Source organism: Macaca mulatta, chromosome 6, assembly GCF_049350105.2.
Source record: "Macaca mulatta isolate MMU2019108-1 chromosome 6, T2T-MMU8v2.0, whole genome shotgun sequence".
Classification (NCBI taxonomy): Eukaryota; Metazoa; Chordata; class Mammalia; order Primates; family Cercopithecidae; genus Macaca; species Macaca mulatta.
Window position 1 is genome coordinate 146,947,089 of NC_133411.1, and position 21,451 is coordinate 146,968,539.

Here is a 21,451-nt window from a genome sequence, read left to right on the forward strand (position 1 = left end):
GTAGACTCCAGGGCCCTGGGCAGCCTCCATGGTTGGTGCTCTGCCTGCCCTGCTAGGCTGCCCTTCTCATGGAGCGTCATCAGGAAAGGGATGTGTGATGACCCAAAGAAAGCACTGGGGAATTAGGCCAGGGGTCTGGGAGGCCTCCAACTGCACTTGGTCGGCAAGGGACCAGGGAAACGACGGGCAGGGGAAGTGGGGATGTGGGTAGGAAGTGGGTAGGGAAAGGCCCAATGGTGCACCAGGTACCCAAACTCATTCCCACATTCCTCTCAGATTCTCAGGTACCCATGCACACCTCTGATGGGACTCAGTGATCTTGAGAAGGTCCCTTGTCATTTCTTTGCCATCAGCTTCTTGCAGTCTATAAGAGATCACTTAATTCAGCCACCTGCTTCTGAACAGGAGAGCTCCTAAAGCCAAAAAAAAAGGGGGGGGGGCACACACTGTACATCCTGTTTTGAAAGACTGTCAGGAAGGGGAAAGCCAGTCCTTCCCTACCCAGGACAAAGTGCTTACCAGAGCATTTGCTCACGTCTATCCTGAATTAACACTACTACATCTTAAGCCGGCCTATCCTAGGACTTCATATTATGGATTTGAGGCCTTCAAACAGACTCATTCTCCAAAAGAAATAAGCCAATTACTTCAGCTTTTCACCAGTTGTCTCTTTTTCCTAGACTGTCTTCAGCTACACGAACTTGAGTTTCTGTGAGGAGTTAGGTGGGATATGAGCCAGACATCCTTTTCAAGCCTCAACTGGCTTCACCTCTTTCCCTCATGTGTCTGAAGAATCTATTTATTCTTGGTCTCACAGAGCTCTGATTGCCCCACTTGCATTTCTCCATTGCCAAAGTTCATTTCTTTCTTTTTTTCTTTTTGAGACAGGTTCTCATTCTATTGCCCAGGCTGGAGTGCAGTGGCATGATTATGGCTCACTGCAACCTCAAACTTCTGGTGTCAAGGGATCCTCCCGCCTCAGCCTCCTAAGTAGCTGAGACTGTAGGCATACACCACCATACCCGGGTAATTTTATTTTTAATTTTCTGTAGTGATTAGGTTTCACTATGTTGCCCTGGCTGGTCTCGAACTCCTGGGCTCAAGTGATCCTCCTGCCTCAGCCTCTCAAAATGCTTGGATTACAGGCATGAACCACCACACCCAGCCCCAAAGTTCCTTTCTAACGCCTTCCATCCCAACAAAATAACCTTGATTCCCTGCTCTATCCACTGGGATTGGGCCAGCAGAGTGGCCTCATTAGAGTCCTCTTGTGCTGGGGCTTGTGGTGGTGTGGGGACAAGAACAGGAAACTGACAATCAGGGCATCCAATCCCATGATTCACAACTGAGTACCTGAGATTTACAAATGGAGCATTGTTCTCCTGCCCACCTTACCTATAAGCTGCTATTGTCTGACTCATTTGCCAGATCCAGCCCTCCTTTATCACCGAGGGTCTGGCCTGCCCTAGCGTCTTATTTTCTCTTTTGGAATCTGGATATGCCCGACTCCAAAGTCCCCCAGACCTCTGCCTTCTCTGCCTTCCTCCAGGTGTAGCCTGCTCCAATACCCCTACTCTGTCTGGTGTACTCAGCTTCATCTATCCTAGTTCTTCCAATGGTAGCCCCTGTGTTCATGAAAAGCTGTTGTTACAGCCCCACATCCTCAGCATTGACCACAATGTGTCAGTTAGTCTTTTATACTCCTGACTTTGCTCAATTGTCTGCTTAGGTTGGACTATGTTCAGTCATTTCACTACTCATGGAGACTTCCTCACCCTTCTGATCACTCATTAAGGGTACCTTGACCTTTTCTTTCTTATTTTCCTTTCATCTTCCCTTCCTTTCCCTTCCCTTTCCCCTTCCCCTTCCCCTTCTCCTTCCCTTCCCTTTCCCCTTCCCCTTCCCCTTCCTTCCCTTCCCTTCTCTTCCTTTTCCTTTTCCTTTCTTTTCTTCTCTGAGGAGGATTTTCACTTCTGTTGCTCAGGTTGGAGTGCAATGGCGAGATCTTGGCTCACCGAAACCTCCTTCTAGGTTCAAGCGATTCTACTGCCTCAGCCTCCCAAGTAGCTCAACTGCCTTCACCTCTTTCCCTCATGTGTCTGAAAAATCTATTTATTCTTGGTCTTACAGAGCTCACAGGCATGCACCACTACGCCTGGCTAATTTTGTATTTTTAGTAGAGATGGGGTTTCTCCATGTTGGCTAGGCTGGTCTTGAACTCCCGACCTTGGGTGATCCTCCTGCCTCAGCCTCCCAAAGTGCTGGGATTACAGGTGTGAGCTACCGCATCCGGCTACCTTGACATTTTCTAACCTAGAGTCACCTTAACCATTGTCATCTCCTTCTGGAATCTCCCCTCTAGAAGGTCCCCTTAATTTATACCACTCTGTCTCCTGGCATTGGCCATATCCCTGTCTTCAGATATCCAAGGGACTCACCAATAAAAAAGAGAGAGGGCCAGGCGCGGTGGCTCACGCCTGTCATCCCAGCACTTTGTGAGGCCGAGGTGGGTGGATAACCTGAGGTCAGGAGTTCAAGACCAGCCGGACCAACATGATGAAACCCCATCTCTACTAAAAATACAAAAATTAGTAATTCCACCTGTAATCCCAGCTACTTGGGAGGCTGAGGCAGGAGAATCTCTTGAACCCAGGAGGTGGAGGTTGCAGTGAGCCAAGATCATGCCACTTCACTCCAGCCTGGGCAACAGAGCGATACTCCATCTCAAAAAAAAAAATACAAAAATACAAAAATTAGCCCAGCGTGGCGGCACATGCCTGTTGTCCCAGAAACTTAAGAGGCTGAGGCAGGAGAATCACTTGAACCCAGGAGGCACAGGTTGCAGTGAGCCAAGATCACACCCACTGCACTCCAAACTGGGTGACAGAGCAAGACTCCATCTCAAAACAACAACAACAAAAATAAATAAATAAAATAAAAAAGAGAGAGAAGGGCCCAGCACAATGGCTCACACCTGTAATCCCAGCACTTTGGGAGGCCGAGGTGGGAGATTGCTTGAACCCAGGAGTTTGAGACCAGCCTGGGCAACATGGCAGAACTTTATCTCTACAAAAAATATAAAAATTAGCCAAGAAGGCTGAGCATGGTGGCTCACATCTGTAATCCCAGCAATTTCAGAGGCCGAGGCAGGTGGGTCACAAGGTCAGGAGTTCAAGACCAGCCTGGCCAAGATGGTGAAACCCTGTCTCTACTAAAAATACAAAAATTAGCCAAGCATGGTGGCGGGTGCCTGTAATCCCCAGCTGCTCTGGAGGCTGAGGCAGAGAATTGCTTGAACCCAGGAGGCAGAGTTTGCAGTGAGCCAAGATCACGCCACTGCACTGCAGCCTGGGGGACAGAGTGAGACTCCATCTCAAAAAAAAAAAAAAAAAAAAATTAGCCTAGTGGTGGTATGTGCCTGTAGTACCAGCTACTCAGGAGGCTGAGGCAGGAGGATTAAGCCCAGAAGGTCAAGGCTACAGTGAGCTGTAATCATGCCACAGCACTCCAACCTGGGCAACAGAATAAGACCCTGTCTCAAAAAAAAAAAAAAAAAAAAGAGAGAGAGAGAAGAAAAACTCTTCTTGACCTACTGTCCTCCCAAACTCATATTTTATTTCTTTTACCACCTAATCTCTTAAGTATGGAATCCATAATCAGGGTTCTGATTTCATTACCCACCTTTTTTTTTTTTTTTAAAAAAGGAGTTTCACCTTTGTTGCCCAGGCTGCAGTGCAATGGTGCAATCTTGATTCGCTACAACCTCTGCCTCCCAGATTCAAGTGATTCTCCTGCCTCTGCCTCCCAGGTAGCTGGGATACAGGTGCGCACCACCTTGCCCGACTAATTTTGTATTTGTTTTTTAGTAGAAACAAGGTTTCACCATGTTGGTCAGGCTGGTCTCGAACTCCTGACCTCAAGTGATCCACTCAACTTGGCCTCCCAAAGTGCTAGGATTACAGGTGTGAGCTACCACATCCGGCCTCATTACCCACGTTTAATTGCTTGTCTTCTGTATCCCTCTCCCTCTATCCCACAGACATAGTTCTCTCTAAGTGCATCAGTGAGCACTGGCTATAAATCCTCCTGCATTTCAGACAGTTCTTTTGGGCTACTCTTCTTTCTTGATCCTTAATATGAACATCACCCTAAGGTTCAGGTTGAGGTCCACTTTTTTCTCTGCTCTCACCGTGGAGAACTTACCTATTCTCAAATTCCAGTCTTATTTCTGTGCTGATGACTCCTAAATTTCCATCTCTGTGTGAGCTCTAGGCATTGCAGCTCTAATGCTTGACTGGCCATTCTACTTGGATGTCACAACTGATTTTCTCTTATGACTTCTCTGTTTCCATCAGTGAGCTAATGAAACTTTAAGTTACCGAGGCTTACTTTTCTGAGTCGTTCCTGACTCCTCCCTCTGCTGATCTTTTCACATTTAGTCTTCTTCCTTTGGTTTGTCCTCCAAATCTATCCCTTCCCTCTATTACCTTTGCTTCCACACTGTGCTAAGATCATCCCTTGTACCTGAATTTTGAACTGATATTCTACTTTTCAGCTCTCCACCTAACACGTTACTACCATATTTACCTTACTAATTCATCACATTCAATTGATTATTCACCTGATTAAAAAACAAAGCAAAACAAAAACTTCAAGGTACTAGAGAATAAAATCTAAATTCTTTGGGGTGGCATTTCTTTCTTTTCTTATTTTATTCTTATTATTATATTTTTGTGAGAGGGAATCTCACTCTGTCTCCCAGGCTGGAGTGCAATGGCGCAATCTCAGCTCACTGCAACCTCCACCTCCCGGGTTCAAGCGATTCTCCTGCCTCAGCCTCCCAAGTAGCTGGGACTACAGGCGCCGGCCACCATGCCCTGCTAATTTTTGTATTTTTAGTAGAGATGGGGTTTCACTATGTTGGCCAGGCTGGTCTCAAACTCCTGACCTCGTGATCCGCCCGCCTCGGCCTCCCAAAGTGCTGGGATTACGGACTTGAGCCACCATGTCCGGCCTGGGCTGGCATTTCAAGTCTCCTAAACATGACACAACCTACCGTAAACATAAAATTTTTTTTCTATGAATAATATATTAATATATTTTCATAAAATTTCAAAAAACATAGTAAATAGGCCAAAAAGTGAACAATTGCTTTCATTTGCCCAGTCTGGAGTGCAGTGGCACAATCTGGACTCACTGCAGCCTCTGCCTCCTGGGTTCAAGTGATTCTCCTGCCTCAGCCTCCTGAGTAGCTGGGATTATAGGCATCTGCCACCACACCCAGCTAATTTTTTGTATTTTTAGTAGGGATGAGGTTTCACAATGTTGGTCAGGCTGGTCTCGAATTCCTGACCTCAAGTGATTTACACCCCTCGGCCTCCTAAAGTGCTGGGATTACATGCATGAGCCACTGCTCCTGGCTGGTAATTGCTCTTAACTTGCTTGTCCAACTGTATCCCTTGCTTCCTCAGCTCCAGCTGGACAAGGTTTTAACAGCTCCTTGCATACTTGATTCCCACCTAAGTTCTATATTTCAGTTGAGACCATTTCCCTCTCTGAAACACCTTTGTCCTATCGACTGCCTCCTCAACTCTAAACATTACCTTAAGGTCTCTCTGCTCCTTGAAATTTCCTTCTATTCATTTGATAGAACCTATGAATCACTGCCTATGATATCTAGGCATTATGTATTTTTTTGCCTCAACAATAGGACTGACAAGTCTCTTCCTTGGATGTAGAACCATATTACCCTTCTTAGTGACTCGGCAAAGCCTCTCACAACACTTTACTTTGCATGTAATGGGTGATTAGAGCTCTCCCAACCTAAAACTGATGTTCCCTATGGTGGTGTGAGTGTATAGGTCACAGGTCACATAGGTCATTCTCCTCGGAGCCGGAGGAGAACCCCTTCTCCTGGCAGAAGGGAAATCTATTTGCTCAAGGTCACTTGGCTAGTTAAAGGTTGAGGCTAGATTTCAGACCTCCTGATTTCAAGTTCAAGTAACCCTTAGGTCCTCTGTTCTAAAGGGCTCCATACTACTCTCAGGACTAATCAGATGGGCAGTAGTTAAGAAAGTTAGATTATAGGGGAGGGGCTGGATGTGCTATGTGATTTAAGGGAAAAAAAATAAAACAAGGAAAGAGAAGAACATATGAAGTTCCCAAATACACCATTACCACCTAAGCCCACGGCAAAGGAAAAAGTCAGCCCATTCTCTCTTCTATACTACCTCTCACTTCATGTATTCCTTCTCTGTATTCCATGGTATTCACCTTAACTTGGTTTCACCTGAATAAAAATGTTGTAGGACACAGAGTCAGAATCATATTGGACTTCAGTAGGCCTCAATATAAAGGTTGAATTTTGTTCTAGAGAAACAGGAAGCCATGAAAAGATTTTAAGAAGGAGTTGGGCACGGTGGCATGTACCTGCAGTGCCAGCAACTCAGGAGGCTAAAGCAGGAGGATTACCTGAGCCCAGGAGTTTGAGACCAGACTGCACAACATAGCAAGACCCTGTCTAAAAAGAAAAAGTTTTAGCAGGATGGTGATAGGATCCTATTTACTTCAAAACAAAACGAAACTGGGTCAGGTGCAGTGGCTCATGCCTGTAATCCCAGCACTTTGGGAAGCCAAGGCAGTGGATCTCCTGTGGCCAGGAGCTTGAGACAAGTCTGGCTTTCTTAATGAAACCCTGTCTCTACAAAAAAAAAAAAAAAAAATTAGCTGGGAATGGTGGCATGTGCCTGTAGTCCCAGCTACTTGGGAGGTTGAGGCACGAAAATCGCTTGGTTGGGAGGTAGAGGTTGCAGTGAGCTGAGATTGTGCTACTGTACTCCAGCAGCCTGGATGACAGAATGAGATTCTGTCTCAAAACCCAAACAACACACACACACAAAAAAGCCACAAAAAAACCCATACTTAGATGTTATATGAAAATTGACTGGAAGGGGCAAGAGTGGAACCCTAAAGGAAAAGCAATTGTATTAGTTCAGGCAAGAGCTAATGGTGGCTTGAACTAGGATAGGAACAGAGGAAGCAGAGAGAAGGAAGGTAAGCAGTATGTTAAAAAGAGGAAGAATCGGCCAGGTGTGGTGGCTTATGCCTGTAATTCCAGCACTGTGGGAGACCGAGGCAGGCAGATCTCAAGGTCAGGAGTTCGAGATCAGCCTGGCCAACATGGCAAAACCCCATCTCTACTAAAAATACAAAAACTAGCCGGATGTGGTGGCGCTTGCCTGTAATCCCAGCTACTTTGGAGGCTGAGGCAGGAGAATCACTTGAACCCGGGAGATGGAGGTTGCTGTGAGCTGAGATCGTGCCACTGCACTCCAGCCTGGGTGACAAGAGCAAGGCTCAGTCTTAAAAAAAAAAAAAAAAAAGGAAGAATCAATGCAATTGCTGATGGATTAGATACGGTGGGTGAGAGAAGGTGAGGAAGCTAGATGACTCCCAGTCTTTGCAACTTTAGTAACTGAGTGGCAGGTGGTGCCATTTATGGACACGGGCAAAATGAGAGAGAACCAGGTTAGGACTAACAGGAAGATGAGAATTAAGAGTTCCATTTTGGCCAGGTGTCGTGACTCACACCTGTAATCCCAGCACTTTGGGAGGCTGAGGTGGGTGGATCACTTGAGGCCAGGAGTCTGAGACTAGCCTGGCCAAAATGGTGAAACCACTTGCCTACTAAAAATACAAAAATTAGCTGGGAGTGGTGGTGTGTGCCTGTAATCCTAGCTACTTGGGAGGCTGAGGCAGGAGAATCACTTGAATCTGGGAGGCAGAGGTTGCAGTGAGCTGAGATTGTTCCACTGCACTCCAGACTGGACATCAAAGTGAGACTGTTTCCAAAAAAAAAAGTTCCATTTTAAGCGTGTTAACTTTGTAATATTTCTGAGACATTCAAATGGAGCTATCAAGCAGGTGATTGGCTAATAAGTATAGGAAATCTTGCTAAATAAACTAGAAAAGAAGTTTGAGAAGGAGATGCAAATTTGGGAGTCATCGATAAACAGATACTTTCTGAAGCCATGGAAGTAAATGAGGTAAGAGTGAAGAGGGTACAGGTTCAAGTCCTAAGAAACATCACATCTTCCCCCATAGACGCCTACAAGTGTCCAGTGAAGGAGCTGAGCTACTGAACTTCTTTCTGATTCTGAGTCTAGATAGTTAGGGACTTGCTGACAGGTAGGTGAAAAGATGACCTAACCTTTGTGGGAGGCCTCCCTGTCAATTTATTCTTTCACTGAATGCCTTCTATGGGGTCAAGGATATGCTAGGCACCTGCTTAGGGACATAAAAATGAAAGTACATAATCCCAATCAAGAAATGCTCACCTGTGCTCATAACAATGTAGTATGCCAGCCTAAGCAACATAGCAAGATGTCATTTCTACAAAAAATACGAAAATTAGGCAAGTGTGGTGGTGCGCACCTGCAGTCCTAGGTACTCAGGAGGCTGAGGCAGGAGGATCACTTGAGATGGGAGATCGAGGCTGCAGTGAGCTATGATAGTACCACTGCACTCCAGCATGGGCAACACAGCAAGATCCTGTCTCAAACAACTCAATGTAGTGTGATGAACATTCTAACAGAGGTGTGTATAAGGGCAGAGGAAACTTGGGGATGAAAGCAACCAACATCATCTGCCTGGCCTAGAACTGAAGCAAAACTCACCCAGGTGGTTAGAGCCGATGACTATTACAAGGGTGCTCTGAAGCCAGAATGGCTTTACCCCCTCTGTTTACTTCTGTGTTGTTTTAAAACAAACCCTGTACTTCCTAGGATAGAGATAAAATGATAACAGGTTGATGAGGGCAAAAAGGAGGCTTTTGGTTCTCTGATCACTGACAACAGAGAACAGACCTTTTCCAATGAGCTTTAATCAATCAGGTGTGGGGCGGGGGTGGGGGTTAGAGGAAAAACTAGAAGAGAGTGGTTTATTGCTGTTCACAAAAAAAGCAATAAAATACTTTGCCCTGAGCTGCGTAAGGGTCATACTCGGTATGATAAGCTATCATTTCACATGAGGAGGAAATTGAAGTTTCACTTCCTTGCTTTTGTGGCACCCCTTGAATTGGGTTGATGACTCCATTCAGTCAGTCAGCATGAGGCCTGCCTTACCAATTTTGTTTTGCAAAACAAAGACAGTCACGGTCAAACTCAGTTGGTTAATTTCATAGATTAACATGTGAAGCCCCAGGAAAGCAAGGCAGCTGTGACTGCTCTGGCTGGGAAACCATGGGTTAATTCTGGGCCAGCATGGCAGGGAGCTTCATAAGATCTTTTAGCCCCTTGGCACCCTCCCAAACCTCACCCCTCCAAAAGCCTCCCTCATTCACCAGTGTCCTGGAGTTGAATTGAAATAATCTCCAGAGTCTGAAGGACAGGGCTGGGTTGAGGGTATTGGATACATTTCCCTATTGTGATATATAATTCTTCTCAGCCTCATTTCTTTAGAACCAGGCTGAGTAGCATGTGTGGTAAAAGAAGAATGGCTGGAATCTATATGAGCACAAACTGGGGAAAACAAAATTAAAAAAAAAAAAAGACAATAATACAAAATTTCTTTCAAATCGTGGGCTCCAATAGGGATACCTACACAACCTAAAGAAAACAGTGAGGATGAAAATATTGTTAGAGCTTTTACTAAACAGCCAGACATTTCATGTTGCCTCTATGGCTAAGATATTACAAAAGAATTGTTGATTCTCTTATAGGATGATCCAAGCCGAGTTCTGACTCCTTTCTAACTCTGAAATTTGCTGAAAAACTGAGGCCACTTTGGAATATATCATAATCTGGAGTTCTTCAAACTTCTTATTTGGCCAAGATAAATGCCATTGTTTCTGTCTTTCTGAATTTCGATGCTTTTGGTGAGAAATGATTCTGCCAATAACACATAAGGACTATCCAAAAACCAAGAAAAGTTGTAACTACATATAAAACCGCCCAAATAATGAGGCTCATGTTCCAAAAGGAGAGTAAGGTAATATTTAATTTTAGTTCCCTGAAGGTTGTCTTGCATTTTTCCAAAAGGACTTATTCCTGAAATCTATTTTATTCTATTCTATTCTATTCTATTCTATTCTATTCTATTCTATTCTATTCTATTCTATTTTGTTTTATTTTATTTTAGAGACAGAGTCTTACTCTGTCACCCGATGCAATGGCACGGTCTCAGCTCACTGCAACATTCGCCTCCCGGATTCAAGCAATTCTCCTGCCTCAGCCTCCCAAGTGGCTGAGATTACAGGCACGCACCACCACACCCAGCTAATTTTTGTATTTTTAGTAGAGATGGGGTTTCACTATGTTGGCCAAGCTGGTCTCAAATTCCTGACCTCGTGATCCACCCACCCCAACCTCCCAAAGTGCTGGGATTACAGGTGTGAGCCACCACGCCTGGCCTATTCCTGCAATCTTTTTTTTTTTTTTTTTTTTTTTTGAGACGGAGTCTTGCTCTGTCACCCAGGCTGGAGTGCAGTGGCTGGATCTCAGCTCACTGCAAGCTCCGCCTCCCGGGTTTACGCCATTCTCCTGCCTCAGCCTCCCGAGTAGCTGGGACTACAGGCGCCCGCCACCGCGCCCGGCTAGTTTTTTGTATTTTTAGTAGAGACGGGGTTTCACCGTGTTAGCCAGGATGGTCTCGATCTCCTGACCTCGTGATCCGCCCGCCTCGGCCTCCCAAAGTGCTGGGATTACAGGCTTGAGCCACCGCGCCCGGCCCTATTCCTGCAATCTTAAGTGACTATTGATACAATTTAATTTTCAGAAAATCAAGGAAGATAATTTAGTACTGCATGAAAAATGTTGCTGATGTGGCCACAGATTTTACTATAATGCCATGAGAATTACTTCTTGAGCCTCAAAATCATTGTTATACAAACAGGGGATTGGATTAGATTGCATTATACATTTCCCCAATTTTTTTTTCAGATTCTAACATTCTATTCTGAGCTTCTAAGTTTCTCTATCCTGACAGTTTTGGCCTTCAGATGATGCCTTGTGCCACTTGCCATACGGAAAAAGTTAGAATAGTTACTTCTGCTTCCTAGAAATATATAGCCTATGTAAAAGCAACCGTTGGGCTGGGTGCAGTGGCTGATGCCTGTAATCCCAGCACTTTGGGAGGCTGAGGAGGGTGGATCATGAGGTCGGGAGTTCGAGACCAACCTGAGCAATATGGTGAAACCCTGTCTGTACTAAAAATACAAAAAAATTAGCCAGGTGTGGTGGTGGCACCTGTAATCCCAGCTACTCAGGAGGCTGAGGCAGAGAACTGCTTGAATCCGGGAGGCAGAGGTTACAGTGAGCCAAAATTGCACCACTGCACTCCAGGCTGGGCGACAGAGAGAGACTCAGTTTCAGAAAAAGAAAAAAAAAAAAAAAAAAAGAAGCAACAGTCAGGCCTAGCGTGGTGGCTTACGCCTATAATCCCAGCACTTTGAGAGGCCAAGGCAGGTGGATGGTTTGAGCTCTGGAGTTGGAGACCAGCCTGACCAACGTGGTGAAACCCTGTCTCTACTAAAACAACAAAAATTAGACGGCATGGTGGTGCACACCTATAATTCCAGGTACTCAGGAGTCTGAGGCAGGAGAATCACTTGAACCCAGGAAGCAGAGGTTGCAGTGACTCGAGATCGCTCTGCTGCACTCCAGCCAGGGTGACAGAATGAGACTCCGTCTCAGTTTTTAAAAAAGCAACAGTCACATGTTCTTGATGTACACATAGTCTAATGGTTAGATTTCGCTTATTTGGGCTGGGCGCAGTGGTTTATGCCTGTAATCCCAGAGTTTAGGGAGACCAAGGCAGGTGGACTGCTTGCATCTAGGAGTTCCAGACCAGCCTGGGCAACATAGTGAGACCCCCATGTCTACATTAAAAAAAATTTTTTTTTAAGATTTCATTTACTCAAATTTTGTGCTGAAGGAAGTTTATTTGTATATTATAATTTAAAGGGGGTGTTATTAAATTAGCACCACAAATAAGACTACAGGCGGAGGTTTTGAACTACTTATGACAATAACCTTGTTGAGTGCTGCTTTTCAAGGGGCTCCTGGCATAATGAGTGGCTTTCTGGACATGAGCTAGAAACCTGGATTGAGACCCAGTTGAGGTACAGCCATTAGCTTGACCTTGGGCACATCTCTTAGCCCTTAAGCCTTATTTGCTTCAACTATAAATTAAGAGGCTAAATTAGGTGGTTTTACATTAACTGGCAAAGCTTCTTTTCAAGCAGATATATGAGTAGAAGCAAGTAGTGGTTAGGTGTAAATAAGGGTATTAGTGCCTTCAGTAATATGGTGAATGAAAAGAGATTTGGAGGTGCCTTCTAGTGATAAGGGCAGAGAACCTGTGATTTTCAGCCACAAAGAACAATAGCATAAACTAAATAAAGCCCCCAATTCCACTCTGTTGATTTAAATACAATAAATCCATTAAATGAAGGAACTCGGTTTGTACACAACAGGTAGGTAGCCCTGTGAGAAAAACAAAAAGTTTCCCATGTCTGTGAAAAAGCACCATGAAGCAGTGGAAAGGCTTTAGAGGCAGATATAATTGAGTTCAGTAGGGGATAAAAATATATTTTCCCCACTTATCCTAGGTTCATGGCTGAGGCCCCTATAACAAAAGACAGTTCAAAATTCTGGCTCTACTAATTCCCAGGTAAGGCATTAGTAGGATTTTCTAATTTCCAGATCAAATCACTTTAACCTCAGGATTGCTGCTGTGAGAATTAAATAACATAAGTATTAATAAGAGAGCCGGACCACGCGGGGTGGCTCACGCCTGTAATCCCAGCACTTTCGGAGGCTGAGGTGGGCAGATCACCTGAGGTCGGGAGTTTGAGACCAGCCCGACCAACATGGTGAAACCCCATCTCTACTAAAAATACAAAATTAGCCAGGCGTGGTGGCACATGCCTGTAATCCCAGCTACTTGGGAGGCTGAAGCAGGAGAATCACTTGAACCTGGAAGGCGGAGGTTGTGGTGAGTCGAGATTGCCCCATTGCACTCCAGCCTGGGCAACAAGAGAAAAACTCCATCTCAAAAAAAAAAAAAAAAGTGGCTAGTACAGTGCTTGGCATATAATAAATAACAGCAAATAGTAATCTTTCCATTAATGATGGGAGCATAATCCATATATAAATAAGCTAAGTAAAAATACTAGAGGGAAATAATAATAGCTAATGTTGATTGAATGCTTACTCTTTGCCAATAGGCACTGTTATATACTTTTACATATATTATCCCATTTAGTCTTCACAACAGTCCTGTGAGATAGGAACTACCATTATCCCCATTGTATCGATGAGGAAACTGTGACTCAGCAAGATTAAGCAACTTTCCCCATTGTCACAGAGCGAGGAAGTCATGGAATCATGATAAAAACTGCTTTGTTGGGAGACTGAACGAACCTATTCTTGTTTGGGAGGTTGCCAGGTAACTCACTTTAAAAATACATAAATGTTTATAAAAACTGCTTTGCTGTCTCCAAAGGCCAAATGTTAAATCACTTCATAATGTACTGTCCAGCACATTATGTCAAGGGAATATATTATTAACTACAAGCCAAGTCAGAATTTAAGTATGAGTAGTTCACAGGCACAATAGATAAGCATGCATTAGAGCAAAATTACAGGAAATTATCTTGTAGGCTTGAAATTGTACAAGCAGAAAAGGGGAGGGTCTTCCAGTGTTTGTGATGTTGGCGAGCAAGGGCAAAGGAAGAGAATGGCTTTAGAAAATGGAGACTGGAGTGAGCAAGGGAGCAAACAGACCACTCTAGCTAGAGCAGAGTCCATAAAGGCAGGTACAGGGGAGATTAGGAAAATAAGCATTAGAAAGATAAGCACTGGCCAGCATGTGGGAGCCCTGAATGTCAGACTAACATAAATATAAAATTTTTTTTTACCTTATGAGTTACACACTACTCAACAAGAAATTGTTAATTGTCACAAAGTAGACAGAATTAATTTCAAACCTAGTTACTCAATGGTCATAGGATGTAGGATCTGTTTTCAGTATCAATACAGGAAGTGTCCATTCAACTTGAGTCCCATGGCCAACTGGAACAGCAACAAATCGCGTTAGTATACTGTTTTAAAGCCCTCCACTTGGCTGGGCACAGTGGCTCACGCCTGTAATCCCAGCACTTTGGGAGGCTGAGGTGGGTGGATCACCTAAGGTCAGGAGTTCGAGACCAGGCTGGCCAATATAGTGAAATCCCGTCTCCACTAAAAATACAAAAATTAGCTGGGTGTGGTGGCAGGTGCCTGTAATCCCAGCTACTCGGGAGGCTGTGGCAGGAGAATTGGTTGAACCCGGGGGGCAGAGGTTGCAGTGAGCTGAGATTGTGCCACTGCACTCCAGTCTGGGCAACAAAGCAAGACTCCGTCCCCCACCCCCACCCCCAAAAAAATTCCTCTACTTTGTGACATGCTTCATCATTTCAAAATCTTTTTTTTTTTTTTTTTTTGAGACGGAGTTTCACTCTTGTTGCCCAGGCTGGAGTGCTATGGCACGATCTCAGCTCACCACAACCTCCTCCTCCCAGGTTCAAGCGATTCTCCTGCCTCAGCCTCCCTAGTAGCTGGGATTATAGGCATATGCCACCACGCCCAGCCAATTTTGTGTTTTTAGTAAAGACAGGGTTTCTCCATGTTGGTCAGGCTGGTCTTGAACTCCCGACCTCAGGTGATCCGCCCGCCTCGGCCTCCCAAAGTGCTGGGATTACAGGCGTGACCCACCGCACCCGGCCACCATCATTTCAAAATCTTTATAGCCGTTATGTGGAGGTCGGATGCATTCTAAATATAAAGGGAAATGATCAAGTTAAGGGCAGGAAAAAAGATGAAGAGGCTTTAAAAAGAATAGAGGAAGAAGAAAAAAAGCACTATATGAAGAGAAAAGGGTAGGGAATCCAGTGAAAAGGCCAGCTCAGATGGCTCAGGAGAACTTAAAGCCAGGCCTTAGAGCCAGGTAGCTATCGAAGAATTGAAGGAGGAGGGCATGGGGGCACCCAGAACCTACAGGAAGCTAAACAAAGAGTCTGACTTCCTACACACAATAGTGTGTTCAGGTTGGCACCTTCCATTTTAGCAACAGAAACATATAATAATATGATTTCACCAAAGGGAAAATACCCTAATAATATTACATTTTAATTTAATTTAGGATACATATTTGTTTCTCACCACAAAGATGACAACAGTTTCAAATATTACGTTTTCTTCAATCATCCCTGAGAAGCATAAAGGAATTGATAATGGTTTGCCATTTACATGTTGAACCTGTATCTATAAAAGCTGCAAACAGACTAAGTTAAACTAGAACTTAAGAGTCCCATTAGATATAGTACTTTATTTTAATTGAGCTTTGAAAGACTGAAGGCTTAAAGTCTAAACATTTTCATCTGAGATGTTTAGTCCGTACCCAGTCATCAGATGGTTAGGAGTTTGGCATGACGAATTCTTCACAGTCCATTTGCTAAATGACACATTATAAAAGCAAGCACCACTGAAAAGGATGTGCTTGTCTCTAAAGCTCCAACCTCATTGCAGACTGACTGCTTTATATTGGTCCTTGTCTAACCATTTTATGGTACAAGAAGACTCTAACCACATATATATGTTAAAGACTCCTTGAAATGTTCTCACACTGGCTAGGACCAGAAACACTAAAGTTCAGAGAAGCTGTCCTTCTGGCCTCAACATAAAGGCCGCCCAGAAGGATCAGGATTTTAAAATCCTGATTAAGATGTATTATCCTCCCCCTCAAGATGGAGATGCTTATTCTTATAAAATAGCTTAACCCTCTCCACTCCACAATTAGATAACTTGTATTGAGAAGTAACCAGTTCCTAGTACAACAGTTGAGAATGCTAATTAAGTAAGCTCAGTAAGGCCGCTTTAAAATGAAAAATCCTGAAAATTGAGAGAGATACAAACTTTGAAAAAAAGTTTAAAGGAAGACCCAGAAATTGTGCTTTAGGTTGACACACTGTTGGTAGTTTGCATTTTTCAAAGGCTTTGTTTATTTCATCTAATTTGTTTGATGTACTGGCATAAAGTTGTTCATAATATTCCCTAATTGTCCTTTTAGTATCTGTAAGATCTGTAGTGATTTGACAACTATTGGGCTAAATAATTGGCTTGAGAAAGAAAAAGGTGTGGGGAGCAATAATTAGAGCCTGCTTTGATAGATTGTATGAAGCATAACTTTTCAAGGAGCATTCTCCCCACCTTGGCCAAAAAAATGCAGATGAGGTCAGTGGAGGTGGGGAATGGAATTTTTTTATGGGTCTAGTGATTGGGCTGTTGGTCTGATTAGCTGCCCATTTGTCTGCCCGTTGCTTTCTCCTCCCATTCTGTGCTCCCTGCCATCACCCTGCAGCTGCTGCCCAGGAGGCCTGAGGAAGGGATTCCCTCTGAAGCTGATGGCAGTGGCGCTTTGGAAACTGCTGGCAGGGGGTAGGCTATAAAAAACAATTTGGTCTGGGAACAAAAGGCATCAATCACAGCAGTGTCATCAACCCTTGATTTGGATGGGGAGAGAGAAATTTCTTGGATCACCCGGGAAGCAGGAAAGGAAGTTATTTTATTTAGTCATCTCCGCTTTCGTTTGTATTAGAGGCTCTAATTAAATTAATGGGAAAGCTAATGCATGACTGCTTCACAAAGATCTTTTTCTTTAGTCATGTCCTTTGGTGAGGTGGAAGAAAGTTATATAAAATTGCCAGAAATCACTGGACTCTATCTTTAGAAATAAACTTCTCCGTTCAGTAAATTTCTCTCATAAGCCTGGGAGTTTCTGAGATATAATTAACTTTTGGAACATAATTATGGATCTTAAATGAAAGGTGTAAAGATAATATAGAGAATGTTACTAGTAAGGGGACTAACAAAAACAGAGAACCCAAGGAAAGCAATTGAAGTCACAGAAATAGCAAACTGAGAAGAACTGGACCATCTCTGAATCAAAAATCAAATCTTAGACCAGGTGCAGTGGCTCACGCCTGTAATCTGAACACTTTGAGAGGCCAAAGCAGAAGAATAGCTTGAGCCCAGGAGTAAAAGACCAGCCTGGGCAACAAAGTGAGACCCTGTCTCTACAAAAAAAATTGTTTTAATTAGCTGGGCGTGGTGGCTCATGCCTGTATTCCCAGCTACTCAGGAGGCTGAGGTGGGAGGACCACTTGAGCCCAGGAGGTCAAGGCTGCAGTGAGCTATGACAGTGTTACTGCACTCCAGCCTGGGTGACAGAAGACTCTGTATCAAAAAGAAAAAATAATAATAAAAGCATCATCTGAATAGTTCTTATAAAGAGTTAACTGCATAAGAGAAGTGGCAGTATTTCTGAACTGGGAGAGTACTTCTCAAATACTATATAACTTTCAAATCAAGCTTATCCATGACACCCTTAACACAGGACAGACAAGTTATTGCCCTGGGCTCCTTTCTCCAAGCATTATCTCATGCTCCAAAATCCCACACCCACGTCCCCCATCCCCATGCCACACACATGCACACAAATAGAAACTTAAGTAGGAATGCCCAGGTTAGACATGTACCATTTATTCTGGCTAAGTACAAGAAGATTGGCAAGAGGCCTGGGAAGAGGGGGCTTCTAGATGCCATCCAGATCTAAACTTCTAAAGAAAAAAGAGAGGAATCTAAACTTCTGTTTAGTTTCAAGTTTTAAGAGAGCTGCATGCTTGCTTGCTTTTTTGGCTCTCTTTAGTTTGAGTCCTGGAGAAAGGAACCAAACAAAATGACATATCATGCTTAACAAGGATGCCACGCTATGATTCTGTATGATAAAAATGCATTAAGGCACCAGTACTTAACAACCACAAATGCATGCACAGTACTTTGGTAACACTTAACAGGTTATGTTGGAAGACAGACTTCTCCTCTTCTAGTTATTTTGGAAGTAAACAAGAAGGCAGACTTCTCATTTTCCTACTCACCTTATGCTGCACTTCCCAGTTCCTGGCCCATGAAGTAAGGAAATCACATGTGTGCAAAATTAAAGAATTCCATGATAACTACATTATTTTCTATTTGCATGTGCATTTGTCTACCGATCCCTAAAATATATCTTAAATTATTCTGCTTTTCTCCACTTCTCCCCTTCCATTTTATTTTTATTTATTTATTTTTTTTGAGACAGGTTCTAGCACTGTCGCTCAGGCTGGTGTGCAGTTACACAATCATGGCTCACTGCAGCCTTGACCTTCTGGGCTTAAATGATCCTCCTGCCTCAGCCTCACAAGTAGCTGGGACTACAGGCGTGCACCACTATGTCCGGCTAATTTTTGTATTTTTACTAGAGATGTGGTTTCCCCATGTTGCCCAGGGTGGTCTCAAACTACTGCGCTCAAGCGATTGGCCCACCTCAGTCTCCCAAAACATTGGAATTACAGGCATGAGCCACCGCACTCAGCTCCCACTCCATTAAAACAACAACAACAACAATGAATAGCAGGTCTGGATTGGAGATGACTACCAGCACAGAATTTTTCTTTCTTTTTTTTTTTTTTTTTTTGAGACGGAGTCTGGCTCTGTCGCCCGGGCTGGAGTGCAGTGGCCGGATCTCAGCTCACTGCAAGCTCCGCCTCCCGGGTTCACGTCATTCTCCTGCCTCAGCCTCCCGAGTAGCTGGGACCACAGGCGCCCGCCACCTCGCCCGGCTAGTTTTTTGTATTTTTAGTAGAGACGGGGTTTCACCATATTAGCCAGGATGGTCTCGATCTCCTGACCTCGTGATCCGCCCGTCTCGGCCTCCCAAAGTGCTGGGATTACAGGCTTGAGCCACCGCGCCCGGCCTAGAATTTTTCTTTCTTTCTTTCTTTTTTTTTTTTTTTGTTTGATATGTTTAGACAGAATCTTCCTCTGTCCCCTAGGCTGCAGAGCACTGGTATGATTATGGCTTATGGCAGCCTTGACCTCCTGGGCTCAAGCAATCCTCCCACCTCAGCTTCCCAAGTGGCTGAGACCAGAAGTGCAGGCCACTACACCCAGCTAATTTTTATACTTTTTGTAGAGACGTGGTTTTGCTATGTTGCCCAGGCTGGTCTTGAACTCTTGGCCTCAAGTGATCCTCCTGCTTTGGCCTCCCAAAGTGCTAGGAGTATAGGCATGAGCCACCACACCCAGTTGGAATTTTTTGCTACACACAGTGCTGCCCTTTTTTTTCTTTCCTCCATGACAGAGGCTTTGAATGCGGAAATGACCTCCTAAAGCTGTCACACTGGAATTCTGCTGTAAAAATGATTTGCTTTTTCCTGTATGTCCTTGGTCGTTGCTAAAAACTATAACAATTTATTATTTATCTTTTGTTTTGTTTTGTTTGTTTGTTTTTGAGATGGAGTCTCGCTCTGTCGCCCAGGCTACAGTGCAGTGGTGCAATGGCACAATCTCAGCTCACTGCAAGCTCTGCCTTGTCTCCCGGGTTCACACCATTCTCCTACCTCAGCCTCCCGAGTAGCTGGGACTACAGGCGCCTGCCACCACGCCCGGCTAATTTTTTGCATTGTTAGTAGAGACGGGGTTTCACTGTGTTAGCCAGGATGGTCTCGATCTCCTGACCTCGTGATCCGCCCACCTCAGCCTCCCAAAGTGTTGGGATTACAGGTGTGAGCCACCGCGCCCGGCTATTTATCTTTATTTTTAAGATTTTGGTTTGTTCTCCTAACGCTGATGCTAAAGGTGTTTTGAAATACAGTGGGCACACAGACTCAGAAGGAGTATGTCCAAAACTTCAGAAAAATACCAACACTGAGAACTTGCAAAACATCTTAGCCACTGACAGCTTAAACACAGTCTATTAATAAGGAAGTGTTGCCAGCCCTTTTAAAGTTGACATTTGTTACAACATTTATTTTTCGTAATCTTAATGCTTCTTTTAATTACAAAAGTAGTTACATAAATGCTGTAGAAAAATTTAAAATACAGCTAAGCAAAAGAAAAATAAAATATTTCTACTATCCAGAGATTATAGATAATAACACTTGAGTGGGTATCCTTCTACATGTTATTCCATACACATTTATTTATTCATTTTTTAATCTAAATGAGAACACATGGCTGGGCACAATTGCTCATGCCTATAAACCTAACACTTTGGGAGGCCAAGGCAGGAGGATTGCTTGAGCTCCAGAGTTTGGGACCAGCTTGGGCAACATAGCGGGACCCTATCTTATTAAAACAAAACAAAATCAAAACCAAAATTAAATGGGTGCACATTGTGCATATTGCTTTGTAACATGCTTTTTTTCAGCTAACAATCTTTCTTTCAATTTTCTTACATTATATTTTCTTTTCTTTTCTTTCTTTTTTTTTTTTTTTTTTTTTTTGAGACAGGGTCTCATTCTGTTGCACAGGCTGGAGTGCAGGGATGCAGTCTCAGCTCACTGCAACTTCCACCTCCCAGGTTCAAGTGATTCTTGTGCCTCAGCCTCCTGAGTAGCTGGGATTACAGGCACAAGGCAATGTATTTTCATCTCATCTAATACTCAGTCTAGATTCAAATCTTCTCAGTTGTCTCAGAATGTTCTTTGTAGCCTGTCTGCCTAAACCAGGGTCCAACCTAGGAACAGGTACTGATTTTGATTATATATCTTAACTCTCTTTTAATATAAGACAGTCCCTCTTCTCAAGACACCCATTTATTTAAAAGACAGGCTGAGCGCGGTGGCTCAACGCCTGTAATCCCAGCATTTAGGAGGCCGAGGCAGGTGGATCACAACGTCAGGAGTTCGAGACCATTCTGGCCAACATAGTGAAACCCAGTCTCTACTAAAAATACAAAAATTAGCTGGGCGTGGTGGTGTGCGCCTGTAGTTCCAGCTATTCGGGAGCCTAAGGCAGAAGAATCGCTTGAACCTGAGAAACGGAGGTTGCAGTGAGCTGAGATCATGCCACTGCACTCTAGCCTGGTGACAGAGCATGACTCCGTCTCAAAATTTTAAAAAGGCCAGGCACGGTGGCTCAAGCCTGTAATCCTAGCACTTTGGGAGGCCCAGCTAATTTTGTATTTTTAGTAGAGACAGGGTTCCTCCATGTTGGTCAGGCTGGTCTCAAACTCCCAATCTCAGATGATCCACGCACCTTGGCCTCCCAATGTGCTGGGACTACAGGCGTTAGCCACCAAGACCAGCCATGATTGTGGTTTTTGCCACTGTTTTTTAATGGCAAAAACCACAATTGCTTTTGCACCAGCCTAATAGTTATCCAAGTGATTAGTTTAAGATCATCCCCTGGTTCTGGCCATTTTCATTGTACCAAAAAATTATTTATATATTTACACCTTTCTATTTTTTACTTTTTACATCAAACAGGTGCTGTAACAAGGTTTGAGGCAAGCATATCTCACACATAAGCATGAAACCAAATTATCATGCTTATGGCCTACAAAAGCACCTACTATGCTTTTTAAACTAGAC

General features: G+C 43.9%; 1 pseudogene; it reads right to left on the minus strand.

Annotated features, from left to right (window-relative positions):
- Positions 1-21,336: 21,336 nt before the first annotated feature.
- Positions 21,337-21,428, minus strand: LOC114679188 (small nucleolar RNA U13; annotated as a pseudogene).
- Between the last annotated feature and the right edge of the window lie 23 nt (positions 21,429-21,451).